The 5,713-nt window shown below is 33.2% G+C and overlaps 1 non-coding gene across 1 annotated transcript; it reads left to right on the top strand.

The window, feature by feature from the left end:
* The first annotated feature begins 5,551 nt into the window (after positions 1 to 5,551).
* On the top strand, positions 5,552 to 5,625 carry TRNAP-UGG (transfer RNA proline (anticodon UGG)). Its single transcript has one exon. It is a non-coding gene; the product is annotated as a tRNA-Pro (tRNA).
* The last annotated feature ends 88 nt before the right edge of the window (positions 5,626 to 5,713 follow it).

Here is a 5,713-nt window from a genome sequence, read left to right as displayed (position 1 = left end):
TGTCTTCTTTTTTTTTTTATTTTATGAACTTATTCAATTTTTGGATAAACTATGATAAAGGCTAATCTTATTAAGACAATAAACCCATTTTTACGCTTCCACATCAAAGTAAGATATAGTACTTAATTCTTTTTTTCTTTCATTTAATGCCTATTGGTGTTCCAAAAGTACCTTTTCGAAGTCCCGGGGAGGAAGATGCATCTTGGGTTGACGTATAGTGCGACTTGTCAGATATATTGGGTCACATGGGATTTCCCCATTCTCTCCCCCGATCGAGATATCCTCTCTTTCGCCCAAGAAAGATTGATTGAATCATCAAAAATTTGGAGCGTGAAGTGCAATTATATTTATTTTGTTTTTTGGAGGGGGTATCCAGATTAATATTATCAATTAGAATAATTTATGGTTTAGAATAATTTATAGTTGGCTCAATTGGACCAATAAAATGAAGTATCCAGGCTCCGTTTAGAAAAAACCCAATTGGTAATATATCTATTTTTATCATATTATAAACAGGAGCGATCTCAAACTGTTTAAGCAATCGAGTAATATAACGAATACATTGAATATTTGGCAGAAGACATGAAATAAATAAAAAAAAAAGCCATAGCAAAAACACGTGGTATTGGGGCATTTGCCCTATATGTGCAAATCAAAATCGGGCCGATCTTTACTCGGAGTAGAGCATAAACCTAAAAAAATTGAAGAAGCCCATTCCGGAACAAGAAAATGACATCGTGATTTGGATTCGATCTCGATGAAACAATAAATCAATGAGAAGTTCGTTCGATAAGTTTAGTAGATTACTTTTATCTATTTCTTTTTATTTATAGGTAAAGTAAACAGACCAAAACTAATCTTTCTTGAAAAATAGAAGAAAAAAGCCCTTTGTTAGAAGGAGCCCACTATGAAAAAAGATGAGGGCTGTAATCTACACATTGATTCTTTTTTTTCGCGATTTTTGGTAAACCGTATGCATCAAAAGGTGCGCGTACGGTTCCTAAGGATACAATTTTATCCTAATCAACCGACTTTATCGAGAAAGATTACTTTTTTTAGGCCAAGAGGTTGATAGCGAGATCTCGAATCAACTTATTGGTCTTATGGTATATCTTAGTATAGAGGATGATATCAAAGATCTGTATTTGTTTATGAACTCTCCCGGAGGGTGGGTAATACCCGGAGTAGCTATTTATGATACTATGCAATTTGTACGACCAGATGTACAGACAATATGCATGGGATTAGCCGCTTCAATGGGATCTTTTATTCTGGTCGGAGGAGAAATTACCAAACGTCTAGCATTCCCTCATGCTCGGCGCCAATGAGTTTTGTATTTGAGAGAAAAAAGAAGACTATGCCTTCGCGATATGAAATATGACTATTAAGTAATAATAGCATGGCATTTTGAATTCGATATGAGAAATCTTTTTTTTTTTCAAAATTCAAAAACTATTAGATTATATATTGAAAGAGTAGTATGAGATAAGGGGCATTTCCGATTTTATCTGATCTATCGGAAATCTCTTGCAGCGTCACAAACTTTTTTGTTTTCACGCCAGAAGGCTAATTATGTTATGAAAGAATACAAAAAAAAAGAAACTTTGGGATTGCTGAATAAAAGACTAAATAAATAAAATATATAAATATAAAGCAACGGAGCCATCATAGTATTTTTTAACTACTCCAAAAAAGGAAGGATGGTTATTGGATTATTTACCAATCAGGGTCTGGTCTGATAGATCCTATTTTTTCTGTTTCTTGGATGGGAGGTAAAAGCGAATTCCATTGTAGAGCCGTATGCAATGCGAAAAAGATGCCTGTACGGTTGTTCAATTCTATCTTGTTTTTCGTATTATTATTCTTTATTTTATTTCTTCTCTTTGATTTATCTTCGAGATAGAAGAACCATTTATTATGTTATATAATCAGGGTAATGATCCATCAGCCTGCTAGTTCTTTTTATGAGGCACAAACGGGAGAATTTATCCTGGAAGCGGAAGAACTGTTGAAGTTACGCGAAACCATCACAAGGGTTTATGTACAAAGAACGGGCAAACCCTTATGGGTTGTATCCGAAGACATGGAAAGAGATGTTTTTATGTCAGCAACAGAAGCCCAAGCTCATGGAATTGTTGATGTTATAGCGGTAGAATAAAAAATAGCAGGGATTTCGCGCAAATATGCCATTTTCAATTTTCTCTTCTTATATTTAATATATCTATTAATATAGAAGTAATGCCTAATCATCCGGTTAGGATCGATCTAAACCAACTCATTATGTATACGAGTCAACATGCCAACTATTAAACAACTTATTAGAAAGACAAGACAGCCAATCAGAAATGTCACGAAATCCCCCGCCCTTGGGGGATGTCCTCAGCGACGAGGAACATGTACTAGGGTGTATGTGTGACTCGTTCAGAGCATGGACTGGGACAAAAGAAAAGAACCAATTTTTCCAGTATCAGTGGTCAGTACCAATAAATAGGATAAAATGGAAGAACTCCATTCACTATCTAAAAAGGATCTATGATATCCTTCTATTGTGTATCAAATTTTATGGTTTCTATTGGTATAAATCCAACCGTCTCAATTTTCAATTTAAGATGAAAAAGAATTTCCCATTGGTAGCAAATGGTTATCCACTAAGCAGGGGAAAGACTATTAAAATGAAAAGGCAGAAAGATTATGCCCTTACTCTTGCAACAACGGACTAACAGGGTCAGCTACACAGCTAATCTTCATAATTAAATATCGTTACTGTATAGGTAGATCTCATTGTGAAAGACTGATTACTGGATAATTCATGGGTAGAGCCAAAAAGTGTGAACTGTACAAGTTAACAATAGCATTGATTAAATGAAAGAAGGGGCTCCGGTGTATAGAGGGGACCTCGCCGTTAAAAAAGTAACCATAGAAACGATGGAACCCACGATTTTTTTATCCATTTAGATTTACTACTTTTTGTTTTTCTTTTTTTATTTAATATGCTTTTTTTAATATCTAGTTTTTAATATCTAGTATCACTATCAATACAATTTCTTATTTCGCAGTGAAATGCCCAGAAAAAAAGAAAAAATCGTGGTCGGGAAGGTTATAGTAGCAAAAGCCATTGGAGTTTTTAGTTTATACATTGGAAGAATCCGTTTTGTTATTAATAAACTAGGAAAGGGAAAAGGAATAACTGAAAGAAAGGAAATCAATTAGTTATTCATCGAAGTTTCATTTATTCAATGACCAGAATTAAACGAGGATATATAGCTCGGAGACGTAGAACAAAAATTCGTTTATTTGCATCAAGCTTTCGAGGGGCTCATTCAAGACTTACTAGAACTATTACTCAACAGAAAATAAGAGCTTTGTTTTCGGCTTATCGGGATAGAGGTAGGCAAAAGAGAGATTTTCGTCGTTTGTGGATTACTCGGATAAATGCAGTAATTCGCGGTAAAGGCATATACTATAATTATAATAGATTAATACACAATCTGTACAAGAGGCAGTTGCTTCTTAATCGTAAAATACTTGCGCAAATAGCTATATTAAATAGAAATTGCCTTTATATGATTTCCAATGAGATTCTAAAATAAGTATATTTGGAAGGAATTCATCGGAATGTTTTAAATTTAAAATGGAGTTCACTGGAGAATTAACTCCGGGAAGGTAGAATAGAAATTAGTATGATAAAATATAATAATAAAGTCGTCAAAATGAACAAACAACACGTTTAATAAAAAAAGATTTATTCTTTTTTTCTTATGATAATACGACAATAAAATATGGATTCGCGAATTTTTCGAACAAAATATCAATCCGCCTTTGAATTCGTATTGGAATTTTGATTCAAGTGAAGAGTAAGCCTATTTCTTTTTGATTCTAAGACCAGTAGTTCTGGTGGTCGACTCACCCCTTTCAAATTGTTTCTCATTATTAAGAAAAGGTAACAAAGATAAAATACGAGCTTGCTTTATAGCAATAGTAATTAATCGTTGTTGTTTTAAGTTTAATCTATTCACCCGTCTAGATAATATCTTTCCTTGTTCACTAATAAATCGACTAATTAAACTCATGTTTCTATAATCAATTCGATCCCCCGAGCCAATCGGGGGCAAACGCCTACGAAAAGATCGCTTGGATTTAAAATAGAGTCGCTTGGATTTATCCATGATTTGTTTCTTCCTTATCCCGAAAATCCTATTTCAATGGGGGATTTTGTTTTGTTTATCTTTAAATATATATATATATATATATAATATGTCATTTTTAATCTTCCTTGGAAGGGTGACATACAAGCGATCGGATCGGTTCGATTTATTTCTTTATCTCCCCATGAATTGTATGTTTGTAACAAAAGGGACAGAATTTTAGCAATTCCAATCGACTAGGCGTATTATGTCGATTCTTTTGAGTAATATATCTGGAAATACCAATACTCATTGATTCCTTATTAGCACCATTTCGATTAGCACTATTTCGAGTACAATTGGTACATTCCAAAATAACGGTTACTCGAACATCTTTACCCTTGGCCATGAACCTCCTTTGGATTTTTGATTCACCCAACTATTCTATTTTCCGATCCAAAGAGAAGAAAGGAACGAAAAAAAATAGAAGTTGCTAACTCGAAATCAAATTCTGAAAGATTTCGTTGAAATCAAGATAGTAATAAAAAAGTATTAATAAGTAATACAATGATTTCTAACTAGATTTATAATCCTAGTATAGTATTTCATTTTTCATTTAAGTATTTTGTATGATATTGTTGACCCGGCCATCAATTTCCATTTCCGTTCTCATTCTCTTATCTTATTAATTAAATTTAAATTAGAGTCCCGGCCCGAGTTCCGAGTTTTACTGAAGTTGAATCCACTTTTATTCTTTCTCTTTTCGAACTTATTCTAATTTTAAAAATTAGAAAAGTAAAAGAAGGGAAGGGGAGGGATTAGTCACAGATATTTGATTATATCTCTAATTTTCTTCACCCCTTCCCATATCAATAACTATAACTAGAACTAGAATTAAAAAAGGGAAAATATCAACGCATCCGGGAATAAACGATTGATCTCTATCAATAGACCCGCTAAAGACCCGAACCATAGAGTACTTACTACCGGTGCCGCGGAGAGATATGTTTTTAGATCTCGCATTTTAAATACTCCTTCTTTATTGTAATTTGTAATACATATATGATCAGACGTAGGTGTAGTTAATGATCACTTGTATTTGTATGCGGAATCCCTAATTCAAATTGAAATGTACAATGATTCAGTAGCTATTCCTTTTCTTAAAAAAAAAATACGCCTTTTTCTGTCCCAGCATTCCCCAAAAATATTCTATTCATTTTTTTAAGCGGGTTTAATTATACGTTACGTATGTGTATAAGCCTTTTATTATAATTAATTATTTATTAGAATGAAATATTAAATATATGTTCTATGATATGAGATAAAAAAGAAGAAATGACAAGATAATTTTTGTATATGAATGGAGAAAATAAAGATGTGGAAAACAATACAGGTATTCTCTACAATGACACTGTCGACCAATGGAAAGGGATGTAGCGCAGCTTGGTAGCGCGTTTGTTTTGGGTACAAAATGTCACGGGTTCAAATCCTGTCATCCCTACCTATTACTTATCTTATGAGCCGTAACGAGGGATTAATTGAAATCGATTAAAATTGGGTATAATCAATCTTTCATTTTACAATATTCT

The sequence above is a fragment of the Corylus avellana genome, unplaced genomic scaffold, assembly GCF_965113065.1.
Source record: "Corylus avellana unplaced genomic scaffold, dhCorAvel1.hap1.2 HAP1_SCAFFOLD_190, whole genome shotgun sequence".
NCBI lineage: Eukaryota > Viridiplantae > Streptophyta > Magnoliopsida > Fagales > Betulaceae > Corylus > Corylus avellana.
This window is presented reverse-complemented; position numbering and strand designations above follow the sequence as displayed.